General features: G+C 42.3%; 27 non-coding genes across 27 annotated transcripts; 13 read left to right on the top strand and 14 right to left on the bottom strand.

Moving 5' to 3' along the window:
* Window positions 1–279: 279 nt before the first annotated feature.
* Window positions 280–351, bottom strand: trnap-agg (transfer RNA proline (anticodon AGG)). The gene has a single exon. It is a non-coding gene; the product is annotated as a tRNA-Pro (tRNA).
* Window positions 352–1,336: 985 nt separating this feature from the next.
* trnag-ucc (transfer RNA glycine (anticodon UCC)) lies at window positions 1,337–1,408 on the top strand. Its single transcript has one exon. It is a non-coding gene; the product is annotated as a tRNA-Gly (tRNA).
* A 287-nt stretch (window positions 1,409–1,695) lies between these two features.
* On the bottom strand, window positions 1,696–1,767 carry trnap-agg (transfer RNA proline (anticodon AGG)). The gene has a single exon. It is a non-coding gene; the product is annotated as a tRNA-Pro (tRNA).
* Window positions 1,768–2,752: 985 nt separating this feature from the next.
* On the top strand, window positions 2,753–2,824 carry trnag-ucc (transfer RNA glycine (anticodon UCC)). Its single transcript has one exon. It is a non-coding gene; the product is annotated as a tRNA-Gly (tRNA).
* A 287-nt stretch (window positions 2,825–3,111) lies between these two features.
* Window positions 3,112–3,183, bottom strand: trnap-agg (transfer RNA proline (anticodon AGG)). Its single transcript has one exon. It is a non-coding gene; the product is annotated as a tRNA-Pro (tRNA).
* A 985-nt stretch (window positions 3,184–4,168) lies between these two features.
* On the top strand, window positions 4,169–4,240 carry trnag-ucc (transfer RNA glycine (anticodon UCC)). The gene has a single exon. It is a non-coding gene; the product is annotated as a tRNA-Gly (tRNA).
* A 287-nt stretch (window positions 4,241–4,527) lies between these two features.
* trnap-agg (transfer RNA proline (anticodon AGG)) lies at window positions 4,528–4,599 on the bottom strand. Its single transcript has one exon. It is a non-coding gene; the product is annotated as a tRNA-Pro (tRNA).
* A 985-nt stretch (window positions 4,600–5,584) lies between these two features.
* trnag-ucc (transfer RNA glycine (anticodon UCC)) lies at window positions 5,585–5,656 on the top strand. The gene has a single exon. It is a non-coding gene; the product is annotated as a tRNA-Gly (tRNA).
* Window positions 5,657–5,943: 287 nt separating this feature from the next.
* On the bottom strand, window positions 5,944–6,015 carry trnap-agg (transfer RNA proline (anticodon AGG)). The gene has a single exon. It is a non-coding gene; the product is annotated as a tRNA-Pro (tRNA).
* Window positions 6,016–7,000: 985 nt separating this feature from the next.
* On the top strand, window positions 7,001–7,072 carry trnag-ucc (transfer RNA glycine (anticodon UCC)). Its single transcript has one exon. It is a non-coding gene; the product is annotated as a tRNA-Gly (tRNA).
* Window positions 7,073–7,359: 287 nt separating this feature from the next.
* On the bottom strand, window positions 7,360–7,431 carry trnap-agg (transfer RNA proline (anticodon AGG)). The gene has a single exon. It is a non-coding gene; the product is annotated as a tRNA-Pro (tRNA).
* Window positions 7,432–8,416: 985 nt separating this feature from the next.
* trnag-ucc (transfer RNA glycine (anticodon UCC)) lies at window positions 8,417–8,488 on the top strand. Its single transcript has one exon. It is a non-coding gene; the product is annotated as a tRNA-Gly (tRNA).
* Window positions 8,489–8,775: 287 nt separating this feature from the next.
* On the bottom strand, window positions 8,776–8,847 carry trnap-agg (transfer RNA proline (anticodon AGG)). Its single transcript has one exon. It is a non-coding gene; the product is annotated as a tRNA-Pro (tRNA).
* A 985-nt stretch (window positions 8,848–9,832) lies between these two features.
* On the top strand, window positions 9,833–9,904 carry trnag-ucc (transfer RNA glycine (anticodon UCC)). Its single transcript has one exon. It is a non-coding gene; the product is annotated as a tRNA-Gly (tRNA).
* Window positions 9,905–10,191: 287 nt separating this feature from the next.
* On the bottom strand, window positions 10,192–10,263 carry trnap-agg (transfer RNA proline (anticodon AGG)). The gene has a single exon. It is a non-coding gene; the product is annotated as a tRNA-Pro (tRNA).
* Window positions 10,264–11,241: 978 nt separating this feature from the next.
* trnag-ucc (transfer RNA glycine (anticodon UCC)) lies at window positions 11,242–11,313 on the top strand. Its single transcript has one exon. It is a non-coding gene; the product is annotated as a tRNA-Gly (tRNA).
* Window positions 11,314–11,600: 287 nt separating this feature from the next.
* Window positions 11,601–11,672, bottom strand: trnap-agg (transfer RNA proline (anticodon AGG)). The gene has a single exon. It is a non-coding gene; the product is annotated as a tRNA-Pro (tRNA).
* A 985-nt stretch (window positions 11,673–12,657) lies between these two features.
* On the top strand, window positions 12,658–12,729 carry trnag-ucc (transfer RNA glycine (anticodon UCC)). The gene has a single exon. It is a non-coding gene; the product is annotated as a tRNA-Gly (tRNA).
* Window positions 12,730–13,016: 287 nt separating this feature from the next.
* trnap-agg (transfer RNA proline (anticodon AGG)) lies at window positions 13,017–13,088 on the bottom strand. The gene has a single exon. It is a non-coding gene; the product is annotated as a tRNA-Pro (tRNA).
* Window positions 13,089–14,073: 985 nt separating this feature from the next.
* On the top strand, window positions 14,074–14,145 carry trnag-ucc (transfer RNA glycine (anticodon UCC)). Its single transcript has one exon. It is a non-coding gene; the product is annotated as a tRNA-Gly (tRNA).
* Window positions 14,146–14,432: 287 nt separating this feature from the next.
* trnap-agg (transfer RNA proline (anticodon AGG)) lies at window positions 14,433–14,504 on the bottom strand. The gene has a single exon. It is a non-coding gene; the product is annotated as a tRNA-Pro (tRNA).
* A 985-nt stretch (window positions 14,505–15,489) lies between these two features.
* Window positions 15,490–15,561, top strand: trnag-ucc (transfer RNA glycine (anticodon UCC)). The gene has a single exon. It is a non-coding gene; the product is annotated as a tRNA-Gly (tRNA).
* A 287-nt stretch (window positions 15,562–15,848) lies between these two features.
* Window positions 15,849–15,920, bottom strand: trnap-agg (transfer RNA proline (anticodon AGG)). The gene has a single exon. It is a non-coding gene; the product is annotated as a tRNA-Pro (tRNA).
* A 985-nt stretch (window positions 15,921–16,905) lies between these two features.
* On the top strand, window positions 16,906–16,977 carry trnag-ucc (transfer RNA glycine (anticodon UCC)). Its single transcript has one exon. It is a non-coding gene; the product is annotated as a tRNA-Gly (tRNA).
* Window positions 16,978–17,264: 287 nt separating this feature from the next.
* trnap-agg (transfer RNA proline (anticodon AGG)) lies at window positions 17,265–17,336 on the bottom strand. The gene has a single exon. It is a non-coding gene; the product is annotated as a tRNA-Pro (tRNA).
* A 985-nt stretch (window positions 17,337–18,321) lies between these two features.
* On the top strand, window positions 18,322–18,393 carry trnag-ucc (transfer RNA glycine (anticodon UCC)). Its single transcript has one exon. It is a non-coding gene; the product is annotated as a tRNA-Gly (tRNA).
* A 287-nt stretch (window positions 18,394–18,680) lies between these two features.
* On the bottom strand, window positions 18,681–18,752 carry trnap-agg (transfer RNA proline (anticodon AGG)). Its single transcript has one exon. It is a non-coding gene; the product is annotated as a tRNA-Pro (tRNA).
* Window positions 18,753–19,528: the final 776 nt, after the last annotated feature.

The raw sequence follows: 19,528 nt of genomic DNA, 5'->3' as shown, positions 1-19,528 counted from the left end.
GGATTTCATTTGTTTTAGGGGCTGGATGTCATTTCAAGTGTATTACATTTGAATCATTATCGTTGTACTTGGAAGTCAGAATTGCTCCCACATTCTGCAGGTTATCTAAAATAATAAATGTTGTGCGACGTTGAACCAACAAGTGCATATCAAAATAGATTTGCAGTCCCATCGCCAAAACCATTCAGCCACCTTGTCCTGCGCCCAAGAGGTGATAGTCGGCGTACCGACCAGTGGCCCAAGATCTGCCTGTCTGAGATTGTTCAAGGATCTGCAAAAGGGCTCATCCGGGATTTGAAACCGGGACCTCTCGCACCCTAAGCGAGAATCATACCCCTAGACCAACGAGCCTTATGCCAAAAGTTATTTTTTTGCTTTCTGCAGCAATGACAGTGAAGATATCGATTGACGTGTCCCTGGTGCTTGGAACGATTGAACATCATGTGAGTGTTTTGTTCTTTACTTGTGAGCATAACAGTCTTCCAAAATCTTGACCATGCTTCAGTTCAAATCTTCTGTAGTTCATCTGCTGTGTCTTTCACATTCTGTCTTCTTCAGTCGCGACAGCAAAATGTTGACGAGTTTTTACAAATTAATAAAGTGCAAAATGAGATCAATTCATTTTTTAAAGAGCAAATGAAAAAATAAGACTTCCAAAAGAATGGAACTCATTTATTTTGAGTCAAATGACGCAAAGGTACGTGAATCAAAGTCAATTAATGTTGAAAATACCCATTCAAATAGATCCGTTTTCAACTAGAGAGATTATGACTCAGCGTATCCGTCTCAATCCTCCACAACTGCTTATGTTACCCCTCCATATCTGCAGTGAAAGATGGTGGACCTAGATCGGTTTTTGTCAAAGACAATACCTATAATCGGTCTTCTCACAAAAACATCTCTAGCTTCCGAACCGTTTGACCTACAAATTCGTATGACCACTCTCTGGAATGAGGAGACCCTCACGAACACTGTGGTATTCTCAATTTTTCTCTACATCCCCCACAAGTGTCAGGAGACTCGTCTGAAGTCAGAACCGTCTATGTGCCAAGTTCTGTTTGTAGAATCCAAAATCTTGGGCTACAAACTAATGTGACCCCACTTGTCGCAATGTTCTCCGTTTTGCCCTACGTTCCCCACAAGTGTCACGGGACTAATCTGAAGGTAACCTGTACTGATTAAAATGATAGATTTTTTAACCAGGGACCTCTCGCAACCTAAGCCATAATCATACACCTAAACCAACGATCTGTCTGGTCAATGAATTATCACTTTCCACCAAAATGACGGTCAAATTATGAGTCGATGTCTCAATGTTGCTACTGAGCTGCACATAGCATTGGTGGTATAGTGGTGAGCATAGCTGCCTTCCAAGCAGTTGACCCGGGTTCGATTCCCGGCCAATGCAGAGCCTGAGGATTTCATTTGTTTTAGGGGCTGGATGTCATTTCAAGTGTATTACATTTGAATCATTATCGTTGTACTTGGAAGTCAGAATTGCTCCCACATTCTGCAGGTTATCTAAAATAATAAATGTTGTGCGACGTTGAACCAACAAGTGCATATCAAAATAGATTTGCAGTCCCATCGCCAAAACCATTCAGCCACCTTGTCCTGCGCCCAAGAGGTGATAGTCGGCGTACCGACCAGTGGCCCAAGATCTGCCTGTCTGAGATTGTTCAAGGATCTGCAAAAGGGCTCATCCGGGATTTGAAACCGGGACCTCTCGCACCCTAAGCGAGAATCATACCCCTAGACCAACGAGCCTTATGCCAAAAGTTATTTTTTTGCTTTCTGCAGCAATGACAGTGAAGATATCGATTGACGTGTCCCTGGTGCTTGGAACGATTGAACATCATGTGAGTGTTTTGTTCTTTACTTGTGAGCATAACAGTCTTCCAAAATCTTGACCATGCTTCAGTTCAAATCTTCTGTAGTTCATCTGCTGTGTCTTTCACATTCTGTCTTCTTCAGTCGCGACAGCAAAATGTTGACGAGTTTTTACAAATTAATAAAGTGCAAAATGAGATCAATTCATTTTTTAAAGAGCAAATGAAAAAATAAGACTTCCAAAAGAATGGAACTCATTTATTTTGAGTCAAATGACGCAAAGGTACGTGAATCAAAGTCAATTAATGTTGAAAATACCCATTCAAATAGATCCGTTTTCAACTAGAGAGATTATGACTCAGCGTATCCGTCTCAATCCTCCACAACTGCTTATGTTACCCCTCCATATCTGCAGTGAAAGATGGTGGACCTAGATCGGTTTTTGTCAAAGACAATACCTATAATCGGTCTTCTCACAAAAACATCTCTAGCTTCCGAACCGTTTGACCTACAAATTCGTATGACCACTCTCTGGAATGAGGAGACCCTCACGAACACTGTGGTATTCTCAATTTTTCTCTACATCCCCCACAAGTGTCAGGAGACTCGTCTGAAGTCAGAACCGTCTATGTGCCAAGTTCTGTTTGTAGAATCCAAAATCTTGGGCTACAAACTAATGTGACCCCACTTGTCGCAATGTTCTCCGTTTTGCCCTACGTTCCCCACAAGTGTCACGGGACTAATCTGAAGGTAACCTGTACTGATTAAAATGATAGATTTTTTAACCAGGGACCTCTCGCAACCTAAGCCATAATCATACACCTAAACCAACGATCTGTCTGGTCAATGAATTATCACTTTCCACCAAAATGACGGTCAAATTATGAGTCGATGTCTCAATGTTGCTACTGAGCTGCACATAGCATTGGTGGTATAGTGGTGAGCATAGCTGCCTTCCAAGCAGTTGACCCGGGTTCGATTCCCGGCCAATGCAGAGCCTGAGGATTTCATTTGTTTTAGGGGCTGGATGTCATTTCAAGTGTATTACATTTGAATCATTATCGTTGTACTTGGAAGTCAGAATTGCTCCCACATTCTGCAGGTTATCTAAAATAATAAATGTTGTGCGACGTTGAACCAACAAGTGCATATCAAAATAGATTTGCAGTCCCATCGCCAAAACCATTCAGCCACCTTGTCCTGCGCCCAAGAGGTGATAGTCGGCGTACCGACCAGTGGCCCAAGATCTGCCTGTCTGAGATTGTTCAAGGATCTGCAAAAGGGCTCATCCGGGATTTGAAACCGGGACCTCTCGCACCCTAAGCGAGAATCATACCCCTAGACCAACGAGCCTTATGCCAAAAGTTATTTTTTTGCTTTCTGCAGCAATGACAGTGAAGATATCGATTGACGTGTCCCTGGTGCTTGGAACGATTGAACATCATGTGAGTGTTTTGTTCTTTACTTGTGAGCATAACAGTCTTCCAAAATCTTGACCATGCTTCAGTTCAAATCTTCTGTAGTTCATCTGCTGTGTCTTTCACATTCTGTCTTCTTCAGTCGCGACAGCAAAATGTTGACGAGTTTTTACAAATTAATAAAGTGCAAAATGAGATCAATTCATTTTTTAAAGAGCAAATGAAAAAATAAGACTTCCAAAAGAATGGAACTCATTTATTTTGAGTCAAATGACGCAAAGGTACGTGAATCAAAGTCAATTAATGTTGAAAATACCCATTCAAATAGATCCGTTTTCAACTAGAGAGATTATGACTCAGCGTATCCGTCTCAATCCTCCACAACTGCTTATGTTACCCCTCCATATCTGCAGTGAAAGATGGTGGACCTAGATCGGTTTTTGTCAAAGACAATACCTATAATCGGTCTTCTCACAAAAACATCTCTAGCTTCCGAACCGTTTGACCTACAAATTCGTATGACCACTCTCTGGAATGAGGAGACCCTCACGAACACTGTGGTATTCTCAATTTTTCTCTACATCCCCCACAAGTGTCAGGAGACTCGTCTGAAGTCAGAACCGTCTATGTGCCAAGTTCTGTTTGTAGAATCCAAAATCTTGGGCTACAAACTAATGTGACCCCACTTGTCGCAATGTTCTCCGTTTTGCCCTACGTTCCCCACAAGTGTCACGGGACTAATCTGAAGGTAACCTGTACTGATTAAAATGATAGATTTTTTAACCAGGGACCTCTCGCAACCTAAGCCATAATCATACACCTAAACCAACGATCTGTCTGGTCAATGAATTATCACTTTCCACCAAAATGACGGTCAAATTATGAGTCGATGTCTCAATGTTGCTACTGAGCTGCACATAGCATTGGTGGTATAGTGGTGAGCATAGCTGCCTTCCAAGCAGTTGACCCGGGTTCGATTCCCGGCCAATGCAGAGCCTGAGGATTTCATTTGTTTTAGGGGCTGGATGTCATTTCAAGTGTATTACATTTGAATCATTATCGTTGTACTTGGAAGTCAGAATTGCTCCCACATTCTGCAGGTTATCTAAAATAATAAATGTTGTGCGACGTTGAACCAACAAGTGCATATCAAAATAGATTTGCAGTCCCATCGCCAAAACCATTCAGCCACCTTGTCCTGCGCCCAAGAGGTGATAGTCGGCGTACCGACCAGTGGCCCAAGATCTGCCTGTCTGAGATTGTTCAAGGATCTGCAAAAGGGCTCATCCGGGATTTGAAACCGGGACCTCTCGCACCCTAAGCGAGAATCATACCCCTAGACCAACGAGCCTTATGCCAAAAGTTATTTTTTTGCTTTCTGCAGCAATGACAGTGAAGATATCGATTGACGTGTCCCTGGTGCTTGGAACGATTGAACATCATGTGAGTGTTTTGTGCTTTACTTGTGAGCATAACAGTCTTCCAAAATCTTGACCATGCTTCAGTTCAAATCTTCTGTAGTTCATCTGCTGTGTCTTTCACATTCTGTCTTCTTCAGTCGCGACAGCAAAATGTTGACGAGTTTTTACAAATTAATAAAGTGCAAAATGAGATCAATTCATTTTTTAAAGAGCAAATGAAAAAATAAGACTTCCAAAAGAATGGAACTCATTTATTTTGAGTCAAATGACGCAAAGGTACGTGAATCAAAGTCAATTAATGTTGAAAATACCCATTCAAATAGATCCGTTTTCAACTAGAGAGATTATGACTCAGCGTATCCGTCTCAATCCTCCACAACTGCTTATGTTACCCCTCCATATCTGCAGTGAAAGATGGTGGACCTAGATCGGTTTTTGTCAAAGACAATACCTATAATCGGTCTTCTCACAAAAACATCTCTAGCTTCCGAACCGTTTGACCTACAAATTCGTATGACCACTCTCTGGAATGAGGAGACCCTCACGAACACTGTGGTATTCTCAATTTTTCTCTACATCCCCCACAAGTGTCAGGAGACTCGTCTGAAGTCAGAACCGTCTATGTGCCAAGTTCTGTTTGTAGAATCCAAAATCTTGGGCTACAAACTAATGTGACCCCACTTGTCGCAATGTTCTCCGTTTTGCCCTACGTTCCCCACAAGTGTCACGGGACTAATCTGAAGGTAACCTGTACTGATTAAAATGATAGATTTTTTAACCAGGGACCTCTCGCAACCTAAGCCATAATCATACACCTAAACCAACGATCTGTCTGGTCAATGAATTATCACTTTCCACCAAAATGACGGTCAAATTATGAGTCGATGTCTCAATGTTGCTACTGAGCTGCACATAGCATTGGTGGTATAGTGGTGAGCATAGCTGCCTTCCAAGCAGTTGACCCGGGTTCGATTCCCGGCCAATGCAGAGCCTGAGGATTTCATTTGTTTTAGGGGCTGGATGTCATTTCAAGTGTATTACATTTGAATCATTATCGTTGTACTTGGAAGTCAGAATTGCTCCCACATTCTGCAGGTTATCTAAAATAATAAATGTTGTGCGACGTTGAACCAACAAGTGCATATCAAAATAGATTTGCAGTCCCATCGCCAAAACCATTCAGCCACCTTGTCCTGCGCCCAAGAGGTGATAGTCGGCGTACCGACCAGTGGCCCAAGATCTGCCTGTCTGAGATTGTTCAAGGATCTGCAAAAGGGCTCATCCGGGATTTGAAACCGGGACCTCTCGCACCCTAAGCGAGAATCATACCCCTAGACCAACGAGCCTTATGCCAAAAGTTATTTTTTTGCTTTCTGCAGCAATGACAGTGAAGATATCGATTGACGTGTCCCTGGTGCTTGGAACGATTGAACATCATGTGAGTGTTTTGTGCTTTACTTGTGAGCATAACAGTCTTCCAAAATCTTGACCATGCTTCAGTTCAAATCTTCTGTAGTTCATCTGCTGTGTCTTTCACATTCTGTCTTCTTCAGTCGCGACAGCAAAATGTTGACGAGTTTTTACAAATTAATAAAGTGCAAAATGAGATCAATTCATTTTTTAAAGAGCAAATGAAAAAATAAGACTTCCAAAAGAATGGAACTCATTTATTTTGAGTCAAATGACGCAAAGGTACGTGAATCAAAGTCAATTAATGTTGAAAATACCCATTCAAATAGATCCGTTTTCAACTAGAGAGATTATGACTCAGCGTATCCGTCTCAATCCTCCACAACTGCTTATGTTACCCCTCCATATCTGCAGTGAAAGATGGTGGACCTAGATCGGTTTTTGTCAAAGACAATACCTATAATCGGTCTTCTCACAAAAACATCTCTAGCTTCCGAACCGTTTGACCTACAAATTCGTATGACCACTCTCTGGAATGAGGAGACCCTCACGAACACTGTGGTATTCTCAATTTTTCTCTACATCCCCCACAAGTGTCAGGAGACTCGTCTGAAGTCAGAACCGTCTATGTGCCAAGTTCTGTTTGTAGAATCCAAAATCTTGGGCTACAAACTAATGTGACCCCACTTGTCGCAATGTTCTCCGTTTTGCCCTACGTTCCCCACAAGTGTCACGGGACTAATCTGAAGGTAACCTGTACTGATTAAAATGATAGATTTTTTAACCAGGGACCTCTCGCAACCTAAGCCATAATCATACACCTAAACCAACGATCTGTCTGGTCAATGAATTATCACTTTCCACCAAAATGACGGTCAAATTATGAGTCGATGTCTCAATGTTGCTACTGAGCTGCACATAGCATTGGTGGTATAGTGGTGAGCATAGCTGCCTTCCAAGCAGTTGACCCGGGTTCGATTCCCGGCCAATGCAGAGCCTGAGGATTTCATTTGTTTTAGGGGCTGGATGTCATTTCAAGTGTATTACATTTGAATCATTATCGTTGTACTTGGAAGTCAGAATTGCTCCCACATTCTGCAGGTTATCTAAAATAATAAATGTTGTGCGACGTTGAACCAACAAGTGCATATCAAAATAGATTTGCAGTCCCATCGCCAAAACCATTCAGCCACCTTGTCCTGCGCCCAAGAGGTGATAGTCGGCGTACCGACCAGTGGCCCAAGATCTGCCTGTCTGAGATTGTTCAAGGATCTGCAAAAGGGCTCATCCGGGATTTGAAACCGGGACCTCTCGCACCCTAAGCGAGAATCATACCCCTAGACCAACGAGCCTTATGCCAAAAGTTATTTTTTTGCTTTCTGCAGCAATGACAGTGAAGATATCGATTGACGTGTCCCTGGTGCTTGGAACGATTGAACATCATGTGAGTGTTTTGTGCTTTACTTGTGAGCATAACAGTCTTCCAAAATCTTGACCATGCTTCAGTTCAAATCTTCTGTAGTTCATCTGCTGTGTCTTTCACATTCTGTCTTCTTCAGTCGCGACAGCAAAATGTTGACGAGTTTTTACAAATTAATAAAGTGCAAAATGAGATCAATTCATTTTTTAAAGAGCAAATGAAAAAATAAGACTTCCAAAAGAATGGAACTCATTTATTTTGAGTCAAATGACGCAAAGGTACGTGAATCAAAGTCAATTAATGTTGAAAATACCCATTCAAATAGATCCGTTTTCAACTAGAGAGATTATGACTCAGCGTATCCGTCTCAATCCTCCACAACTGCTTATGTTACCCCTCCATATCTGCAGTGAAAGATGGTGGACCTAGATCGGTTTTTGTCAAAGACAATACCTATAATCGGTCTTCTCACAAAAACATCTCTAGCTTCCGAACCGTTTGACCTACAAATTCGTATGACCACTCTCTGGAATGAGGAGACCCTCACGAACACTGTGGTATTCTCAATTTTTCTCTACATCCCCCACAAGTGTCAGGAGACTCGTCTGAAGTCAGAACCGTCTATGTGCCAAGTTCTGTTTGTAGAATCCAAAATCTTGGGCTACAAACTAATGTGACCCCACTTGTCGCAATGTTCTCCGTTTTGCCCTACGTTCCCCACAAGTGTCACGGGACTAATCTGAAGGTAACCTGTACTGATTAAAATGATAGATTTTTTAACCAGGGACCTCTCGCAACCTAAGCCATAATCATACACCTAAACCAACGATCTGTCTGGTCAATGAATTATCACTTTCCACCAAAATGACGGTCAAATTATGAGTCGATGTCTCAATGTTGCTACTGAGCTGCACATAGCATTGGTGGTATAGTGGTGAGCATAGCTGCCTTCCAAGCAGTTGACCCGGGTTCGATTCCCGGCCAATGCAGAGCCTGAGGATTTCATTTGTTTTAGGGGCTGGATGTCATTTCAAGTGTATTACATTTGAATCATTATCGTTGTACTTGGAAGTCAGAATTGCTCCCACATTCTGCAGGTTATCTAAAATAATAAATGTTGTGCGACGTTGAACCAACAAGTGCATATCAAAATAGATTTGCAGTCCCATCGCCAAAACCATTCAGCCACCTTGTCCTGCGCCCAAGAGGTGATAGTCGGCGTACCGACCAGTGGCCCAAGATCTGCCTGTCTGAGATTGTTCAAGGATCTGCAAAAGGGCTCATCCGGGATTTGAAACCGGGACCTCTCGCACCCTAAGCGAGAATCATACCCCTAGACCAACGAGCCTTATGCCAAAAGTTATTTTTTTGCTTTCTGCAGCAATGACAGTGAAGATATCGATTGACGTGTCCCTGGTGCTTGGAACGATTGAACATCATGTGAGTGTTTTGTGCTTTACTTGTGAGCATAACAGTCTTCCAAAATCTTGACCATGCTTCAGTTCAAATCTTCTGTAGTTCATCTGCTGTGTCTTTCACATTCTGTCTTCTTCAGTCGCGACAGCAAAATGTTGACGAGTTTTTACAAATTAATAAAGTGCAAAATGAGATCAATTCATTTTTTAAAGAGCAAATGAAAAAATAAGACTTCCAAAAGAATGGAACTCATTTATTTTGAGTCAAATGACGCAAAGGTACGTGAATCAAAGTCAATTAATGTTGAAAATACCCATTCAAATAGATCCGTTTTCAACTAGAGAGATTATGACTCAGCGTATCCGTCTCAATCCTCCACAACTGCTTATGTTACCCCTCCATATCTGCAGTGAAAGATGGTGGACCTAGATCGGTTTTTGTCAAAGACAATACCTATAATCGGTCTTCTCACAAAAACATCTCTAGCTTCCGAACCGTTTGACCTACAAATTCGTATGACCACTCTCTGGAATGAGGAGACCCTCACGAACACTGTGGTATTCTCAATTTTTCTCTACATCCCCCACAAGTGTCAGGAGACTCGTCTGAAGTCAGAACCGTCTATGTGCCAAGTTCTGTTTGTAGAATCCAAAATCTTGGGCTACAAACTAATGTGACCCCACTTGTCGCAATGTTCTCCGTTTTGCCCTACGTTCCCCACAAGTGTCACGGGACTAATCTGAAGGTAACCTGTACTGATTAAAATGATAGATTTTTTAACCAGGGACCTCTCGCAACCTAAGCCATAATCATACACCTAAACCAACGATCTGTCTGGTCAATGAATTATCACTTTCCACCAAAATGACGGTCAAATTATGAGTCGATGTCTCAATGTTGCTACTGAGCTGCACATAGCATTGGTGGTATAGTGGTGAGCATAGCTGCCTTCCAAGCAGTTGACCCGGGTTCGATTCCCGGCCAATGCAGAGCCTGAGGATTTCATTTGTTTTAGGGGCTGGATGTCATTTCAAGTGTATTACATTTGAATCATTATCGTTGTACTTGGAAGTCAGAATTGCTCCCACATTCTGCAGGTTATCTAAAATAATAAATGTTGTGCGACGTTGAACCAACAAGTGCATATCAAAATAGATTTGCAGTCCCATCGCCAAAACCATTCAGCCACCTTGTCCTGCGCCCAAGAGGTGATAGTCGGCGTACCGACCAGTGGCCCAAGATCTGCCTGTCTGAGATTGTTCAAGGATCTGCAAAAGGGCTCATCCGGGATTTGAAACCGGGACCTCTCGCACCCTAAGCGAGAATCATACCCCTAGACCAACGAGCCTTATGCCAAAAGTTATTTTTTTGCTTTCTGCAGCAATGACAGTGAAGATATCGATTGACGTGTCCCTGGTGCTTGGAACGATTGAACATCATGTGAGTGTTTTGTGCTTTACTTGTGAGCATAACAGTCTTCCAAAATCTTGACCATGCTTCAGTTCAAATCTTCTGTAGTTCATCTGCTGTGTCTTTCACATTCTGTCTTCTTCAGTCGCGACAGCAAAATGTTGACGAGTTTTTACAAATTAATAAAGTGCAAAATGAGATCAATTCATTTTTTAAAGAGCAAATGAAAAAATAAGACTTCCAAAAGAATGGAACTCATTTATTTTGAGTCAAATGACGCAAAGGTACGTGAATCAAAGTCAATTAATGTTGAAAATACCCATTCAAATAGATCCGTTTTCAACTAGAGAGATTATGACTCAGCGTATCCGTCTCAATCCTCCACAACTGCTTATGTTACCCCTCCATATCTGCAGTGAAAGATGGTGGACCTAGATCGGTTTTTGTCAAAGACAATACCTATAATCGGTCTTCTCACAAAAACATCTCTAGCTTCCGAACCGTTTGACCTACAAATTCGTATGACCACTCTCTGGAATGAGGAGACCCTCACGAATACTGTGGTATTCTCAATTTTTCTCTACATCCCCCACAAGTGTCAGGAGACTCGTCTGAAGTCAGAACCGTCTATGTGCCAAGTTCTGTTTGTAGAATCCAAAATCTTGGGCTACAAACTAATGTGACCCCACTTGTCGCAATGTTCTCCGTTTTGCCCTACGTTCCCCACAAGTGTCACGGGACTAATCTGAAGGTAACCTGTACTGATTAAAATGATAGATTTTTTAACCAGGGACCTCTCGCAACCTAAGCCATAATCATACACCTAAACCAACGATCTGTCTGAATTATCACTTTCCACCAAAATGACGGTCAAATTATGAGTCGATGTCTCAATGTTGCTACTGAGCTGCACATAGCATTGGTGGTATAGTGGTGAGCATAGCTTCCTTCCAAGCAGTTGACCCGGGTTCGATTCCCGGCCAATGCAGAGCCTGAGGATTTCATTTGTTTTAGGGGCTGGATGTCATTTCAAGTGTATTACATTTGAATCATTATCGTTGTACTTGGAAGTCAGAATTGCTCCCACATTCTGCAGGTTATCTAAAATAATAAATGTTGTGCGACGTTGAACCAACAAGTGCATATCAAAATAGATTTGCAGTCCCATCGCCAAAACCATTCAGCCACCTTGTCCTGCGCCCAAGAGGTGATAGTCGGCGTACCGACCAGTGGCCCAAGATCTGCCTGTCTGAGATTGTTCAAGGATCTGCAAAAGGGCTCATCCGGGATTTGAAACCGGGACCTCTCGCACCCTAAGCGAGAATCATACCCCTAGACCAACGAGCCTTATGCCAAAAGTTATTTTTTTGCTTTCTGCAGCAATGACAGTGAAGATATCGATTGACGTGTCCCTGGTGCTTGGAACGATTGAACATCATGTGAGTGTTTTGTGCTTTACTTGTGAGCATAACAGTCTTCCAAAATCTTGACCATGCTTCAGTTCAAATCTTCTGTAGTTCATCTGCTGTGTCTTTCACATTCTGTCTTCTTCAGTCGCGACAGCAAAATGTTGACGAGTTTTTACAAATTAATAAAGTGCAAAATGAGATCAATTCATTTTTTAAAGAGCAAATGAAAAAATAAGACTTCCAAAAGAATGGAACTCATTTATTTTGAGTCAAATGACGCAAAGGTACGTGAATCAAAGTCAATTAATGTTGAAAATACCCATTCAAATAGATCCGTTTTCAACTAGAGAGATTATGACTCAGCGTATCCGTCTCAATCCTCCACAACTGCTTATGTTACCCCTCCATATCTGCAGTGAAAGATGGTGGACCTAGATCGGTTTTTGTCAAAGACAATACCTATAATCGGTCTTCTCACAAAAACATCTCTAGCTTCCGAACCGTTTGACCTACAAATTCGTATGACCACTCTCTGGAATGAGGAGACCCTCACGAACACTGTGGTATTCTCAATTTTTCTCTACATCCCCCACAAGTGTCAGGAGACTCGTCTGAAGTCAGAACCGTCTATGTGCCAAGTTCTGTTTGTAGAATCCAAAATCTTGGGCTACAAACTAATGTGACCCCACTTGTCGCAATGTTCTCCGTTTTGCCCTACGTTCCCCACAAGTGTCACGGGACTAATCTGAAGGTAACCTGTACTGATTAAAATGATAGATTTTTTAACCAGGGACCTCTCGCAACCTAAGCCATAATCATACACCTAAACCAACGATCTGTCTGGTCAATGAATTATCACTTTCCACCAAAATGACGGTCAAATTATGAGTCGATGTCTCAATGTTGCTACTGAGCTGCACATAGCATTGGTGGTATAGTGGTGAGCATAGCTGCCTTCCAAGCAGTTGACCCGGGTTCGATTCCCGGCCAATGCAGAGCCTGAGGATTTCATTTGTTTTAGGGGCTGGATGTCATTTCAAGTGTATTACATTTGAATCATTATCGTTGTACTTGGAAGTCAGAATTGCTCCCACATTCTGCAGGTTATCTAAAATAATAAATGTTGTGCGACGTTGAACCAACAAGTGCATATCAAAATAGATTTGCAGTCCCATCGCCAAAACCATTCAGCCACCTTGTCCTGCGCCCAAGAGGTGATAGTCGGCGTACCGACCAGTGGCCCAAGATCTGCCTGTCTGAGATTGTTCAAGGATCTGCAAAAGGGCTCATCCGGGATTTGAAACCGGGACCTCTCGCACCCTAAGCGAGAATCATACCCCTAGACCAACGAGCCTTATGCCAAAAGTTATTTTTTTGCTTTCTGCAGCAATGACAGTGAAGATATCGATTGACGTGTCCCTGGTGCTTGGAACGATTGAACATCATGTGAGTGTTTTGTGCTTTACTTGTGAGCATAACAGTCTTCCAAAATCTTGACCATGCTTCAGTTCAAATCTTCTGTAGTTCATCTGCTGTGTCTTTCACATTCTGTCTTCTTCAGTCGCGACAGCAAAATGTTGACGAGTTTTTACAAATTAATAAAGTGCAAAATGAGATCAATTCATTTTTTAAAGAGCAAATGAAAAAATAAGACTTCCAAAAGAATGGAACTCATTTATTTTGAGTCAAATGACGCAAAGGTACGTGAATCAAAGTCAATTAATGTTGAAAATACCCATTCAAATAGATCCGTTTTCAACTAGAGAGATTATGACTCAGCGTATCCGTCTCAATCCTCCACAACTGCTTATGTTACCCCTCCATATCTGCAGTGAAAGATGGTGGACCTAGATCGGTTTTTGTCAAAGACAATACCTATAATCGGTCTTCTCACAAAAACATCTCTAGCTTCCGAACCGTTTGACCTACAAATTCGTATGACCACTCTCTGGAATGAGGAGACCCTCACGAACACTGTGGTATTCTCAATTTTTCTCTACATCCCCCACAAGTGTCAGGAGACTCGTCTGAAGTCAGAACCGTCTATGTGCCAAGTTCTGTTTGTAGAATCCAAAATCTTGGGCTACAAACTAATGTGACCCCACTTGTCGCAATGTTCTCCGTTTTGCCCTACGTTCCCCACAAGTGTCACGGGACTAATCTGAAGGTAACCTGTACTGATTAAAATGATAGATTTTTTAACCAGGGACCTCTCGCAACCTAAGCCATAATCATACACCTAAACCAACGATCTGTCTGGTCAATGAATTATCACTTTCCACCAAAATGACGGTCAAATTATGAGTCGATGTCTCAATGTTGCTACTGAGCTGCACATAGCATTGGTGGTATAGTGGTGAGCATAGCTGCCTTCCAAGCAGTTGACCCGGGTTCGATTCCCGGCCAATGCAGAGCCTGAGGAAGTCATTTGTTTTAGGGGCTGGATGTCATTTCAAGTGTATTACATTTGAATCATTATCGTTGTACTTGGAAGTCAGAATTGCTCCCACATTCTGCAGGTTATCTAAAATAATAAATGTTGTGCGACGTTGAACCAACAAGTGCATATCAAAATAGATTTGCAGTCCCATCGCCAAAACCATTCAGCCACCTTGTCCTGCGCCCAAGAGGTGATAGTCGGCGTACCGACCAGTGGCCCAAGATCTGCCTGTCTGAGATTGTTCAAGGATCTGCAAAAGGGCTCATCCGGGATTTGAAACCGGGACCTCTCGCACCCTAAGCGAGAATCATACCCCTAGACCAACGAGCCTTATGCCAAAAGTTATTTTTTTGCTTTCTGCAGCAATGACAGTGAAGATATCGATTGACGTGTCCCTGGTGCTTGGAACGATTGAACATCATGTGAGTGTTTTGTGCTTTACTTGTGAGCATAACAGTCTTCCAAAATCTTGACCATGCTTCAGTTCAAATCTTCTGTAGTTCATCTGCTGTGTCTTTCACATTCTGTCTTCTTCAGTCGCGACAGCAAAATGTTGACGAGTTTTTACAAATTAATAAAGTGCAAAATGAGATCAATTCATTTTTTAAAGAGCAAATGAAAAAATAAGACTTCCAAAAGAATGGAACTCATTTATTTTGAGTCAAATGACGCAAAGGTACGTGAATCAAAGTCAATTAATGTTGAAAATACCCATTCAAATAGATCCGTTTTCAACTAGAGAGATTATGACTCAGCGTATCCGTCTCAATCCTCCACAACTGCTTATGTTACCCCTCCATATCTGCAGTGAAAGATGGTGGACCTAGATCGGTTTTTGTCAAAGACAATACCTATAATCGGTCTTCTCACAAAAACATCTCTAGCTTCCGAACCGTTTGACCTACAAATTCGTATGACCACTCTCTGGAATGAGGAGACCCTCACGAACACTGTGGTATTCTCAATTTTTCTCTACATCCCCCACAAGTGTCAGGAGACTCGTCTGAAGTCAGAACCGTCTATGTGCCAAGTTCTGTTTGTAGAATCCAAAATCTTGGGCTACAAACTAATGTGACCCCACTTGTCGCAATGTTCTCCGTTTTGCCCTACGTTCCCCACAAGTGTCACGGGACTAATCTGAAGGTAACCTGTACTGATTAAAATGATAGATTTTTTAACCAGGGACCTCTCGCAACCTAAGCCATAATCATACACCTAAACCAACGATCTGTCTGGTCAATGAATTATCACTTTCCACCAAAATGACGGTCAAATTATGAGTCGATGTCTCAATGTTGCTACTGAGCTGCACATAGCATTGGTGGTATAGTGGTGAGCATAGCTGCCTTCCAAGCAGTTGACCCGGGTTCGATTCCCGGCCAATGCAGAGCCTGAGGAAGTCATTTGTTTTAGGGGCTGGATGTCATTTCAAGTGTATTACATTTGAATCATTATCGTTGTACTTGGAAGTCAGAATTGCTCCCACATTCTGCAGGTTATCTAAAATAATGAATGTTGTGCGACGTTGAACCATCAAGTGCATATCAAAATAGATTTGCAGTCCCATCGCCAAAACCATTCAGCCACCTTGTCCTGCGCCCAAGAGGTGATAGTCGGCGTTCCGACCAGTGGCCCAAGATCTGCCTGTCTGAGACTGTTCAAGGATCTGCAAAAGGGCTCATCCGGGATTTGAACCCGGGACCTCTCGCACCCTAAGCGAGAATCATACCCCTAGACCAACGAGCCTTATGCCAAAAGTTATTTTTTTGCTTTCTGCAGCAATGACAGTGAAGATATCGATTGACGTGTCCCTGGTGCTTGGAACGATTGAACATCATGTGAGTGTTTTGTGCTTTACTTGTGAGCATAACAGTCTTCCAAAATCTTGACCATGCTTCAGTTCAAATCTTCTGTAGTTCATCTGCTGTGTCTTTCACATTCTGTCTTCTTCAGTCGCGACAGCAAAATGTTGACGAGTTTTTACAAATTAATAAAGTGCAAAATGAGATCAATTCATTTTTTAAAGAGCAAATGAAAAAATAAGACTTCCAAAAGAATGGAACTCATTTATTTTGAGTCAAATGACGCAAAGGTACGTGAATCAAAGTCAATTAATGTTGAAAATACCCATTCAAATAGATCCGTTTTCAACTAGAGAGATTATGACTCAGCGTATCCGTCTCAATCCTCCACAACTGCTTATGTTACCCCTCCATATCTGCAGTGAAAGATGGTGGACCTAGATCGGTTTTTGTCAAAGACAATACCTATAATCGGTCTTCTCACAAAAACATCTCTAGCTTCCGAACCGTTTGACCTACAAATTCGTATGACCACTCTCTGGAATGAGGAGACCCTCACGAACACTGTGGTATTCTCAATTTTTCTCTACATCCCCCACAAGTGTCAGGAGACTCGTCTGAAGTCAGAACCGTCTATGTGCCAAGTTCTGTTTGTAGAATCCAAAATCTTGGGCTACAAACTAATGTGACCCCACTTGTCGCAATGTTCTCCGTTTTGCCCTACGTTCCCCACAAGTGTCACGGGACTAATCTGAAGGTAACCTGTACTGATTAAAATGATAGATTTTTTAACCAGGGACCTCTCGCAACCTAAGCCATAATCATACACCTAAACCAACGATCTGTCTGGTCAATGAATTATCACTTTCCACCAAAATGACGGTCAAATTATGAGTCGATGTCTCAATGTTGCTACTGAGCTGCACATAGCATTGGTGGTATAGTGGTGAGCATAGCTGCCTTCCAAGCAGTTGACCCGGGTTCGATTCCCGGCCAATGCAGAGCCTGAGGATTTCATTTGTTTTAGGGGCTGGATGTCATTTCAAGTGTATTACATTTGAATCATTATCGTTGTACTTGGAAGTCAGAATTGCTCCCACATTCTGCAGGTTATCTAAAATAATGAATGTTGTGCGACGTTGAACCATCAAGTGCATATCAAAATAGATTTGCAGTCCCATCGCCAAAACCATTCAGCCACCTTGTCCTGCGCCCAAGAGGTGATAGTCGGCGTTCCGACCAGTGGCCCAAGATCTGCCTGTCTGAGACTGTTCAAGGATCTGCAAAAGGGCTCATCCGGGATTTGAACCCGGGACCTCTCGCACCCTAAGCGAGAATCATACCCCTAGACCAACGAGCCTTATGCCAAAAGTTATTTTTTTGCTTTCTGCAGCAATGACAGTGAAGATATCGATTGACGTGTCCCTGGTGCTTGGAACGATTGAACATCATGTGAGTGTTTTGTGCTTTACTTGTGAGCATAACAGTCTTCCAAAATCTTGACCATGCTTCAGTTCAAATCTTCTGTAGTTCATCTGCTGTGTCTTTCACATTCTGTCTTCTTCAGTCGCGACAGCAAAATGTTGACGAGTTTTTACAAATTAATAAAGTGCAAAATGAGATCAATTCATTTTTTAAAGAGCAAATGAAAAAATAAGACTTCCAAAAGAATGGAACTCATTTATTTTGAGTCAAATGACGCAAAGGTACGTGAATCAAAGTCAATTAATGTTGAAAATACCCATTCAAATAGATCCGTTTTCAACTAGAGAGATTATGACTCAGCGTATCCGTCTCAATCCTCCACAACTGCTTATGTTACCCCTCCATATCTGCAGTGAAAGATGGTGGACCTAGATCGGTTTTTGTCAAAGACAATACCTATAATCGGTCTTCTCACAAAAACATCTCTAGCTTCCGAACCGTTTGACCTACAAATTCGTATGACCACTCTCTGGAATGAGGAGACCCTCACGAACACTGTGGTATTCTCAATTTTTCTCTACATCCCCCACAAGTGTCAGGAGACTCGTCTGAAGTCAGAACCGTCTATGTGCCAAGTTCTGTTTGTAGAATCCAAAATCTTGGGCTACAAACTAATGTGACCCCACTTGTCGCAATGTTCTCCGTTTTGCCCTACGTTCCCCACAAGTGTCACGGGACTAATCTGAAGGTAACCTGTACTGATTAAAATGATAGATTTTTTAACCAGGGACCTCTCGCAACCTAAGCCATAATCATACACCTAAACCAACGATCTGTCTGGTCAATGAATTATCACTTTCCACCAAAATGACGGTCAAATTATGAGTCGATGTCTCAATGTTGCTACTGAGCTGCACATAGCATTGGTGGTATAGTGGTGAGCATAGCTGCCTTCCAAGCAGTTGACCCGGGTTCGATTCCCGGCCAATGCAGAGCCTGAGGATTTCATTTGTTTTAGGGGCTGGATGTCATTTCAAGTGTATTACATTTGAATCATTATCGTTGTACTTGGAAGTCAGAATTGCTCCCACATTCTGCAGGTTATCTAAAATAATGAATGTTGTGCGACGTTGAACCATCAAGTGCATATCAAAATAGATTTGCAGTCCCATCGCCAAAACCATTCAGCCACCTTGTCCTGCGCCCAAGAGGTGATAGTCGGCGTTCCGACCAGTGGCCCAAGATCTGCCTGTCTGAGACTGTTCAAGGATCTGCAAAAGGGCTCATCCGGGATTTGAACCCGGGACCTCTCGCACCCTAAGCGAGAATCATACCCCTAGACCAACGAGCCTTATGCCAAAAGTTATTTTTTTGCTTTCTGCAGCAATGACAGTGAAGATATCGATTGACGTGTCCCTGGTGCTTGGAACGATTGAACATCATGTGAGTGTTTTGTTCTTTACTTGTGAGCATAACAGTCTTCCAAAATCTTGACCATGCTTCAGTTCAAATCTTCTGTAGTTCATCTGCTGTGTCTTTCACATTCTGTCTTCTTCAGTCGCGACAGCAAAATGTTGACGAGTTTTTACAAATTAATAAAGTGCAAAATGAGATCAATTCATTTTTTAAAGAGCAAATGAAAAAATAAGACTTCCAAAAGAATGGAACTCATTTATTTTGAGTCAAATGACGCAAAGGTACGTGAATCAAAGTCAATTAATGTTGAAAATACCCATTCAAATAGATCCGTTTTCAACTAGAGAGATTATGACTCAGCGTATCCGTCTCAATCCTCCACAACTGCTTATGTTACCCCTCCATATCTGCAGTGAAAGATGGTGGACCTAGATCGGTTTTTGTCAAAGACAATACCTATAATCGCATCCCCGGATTCCCATCGCAAACGGAACATTTTGAGCTCCTGGGCTACAATATCCAGACCCACGACCGGTCCATCGATGTCACTGCATGAAGAGGAATAAACAGATACCCCCATCGCGACGTCCCCAAAGGCTAACTCTCTAGCCCTTGCTATCTCCTTGCTTGCAAATTCGGCCTGCTAACTGCTAGCTTGTTTAGCCCGGTCCGCTAACTGCTACCGTGTTTAGCACCGTCTACTAACTGTTA

This window comes from Oncorhynchus clarkii, unplaced genomic scaffold (assembly GCF_045791955.1).
Source record: "Oncorhynchus clarkii lewisi isolate Uvic-CL-2024 unplaced genomic scaffold, UVic_Ocla_1.0 unplaced_contig_6582_pilon_pilon, whole genome shotgun sequence".
Taxonomy (NCBI): Eukaryota; Metazoa; Chordata; class Actinopteri; order Salmoniformes; family Salmonidae; genus Oncorhynchus; species Oncorhynchus clarkii.
This window is presented reverse-complemented; position numbering and strand designations above follow the sequence as displayed.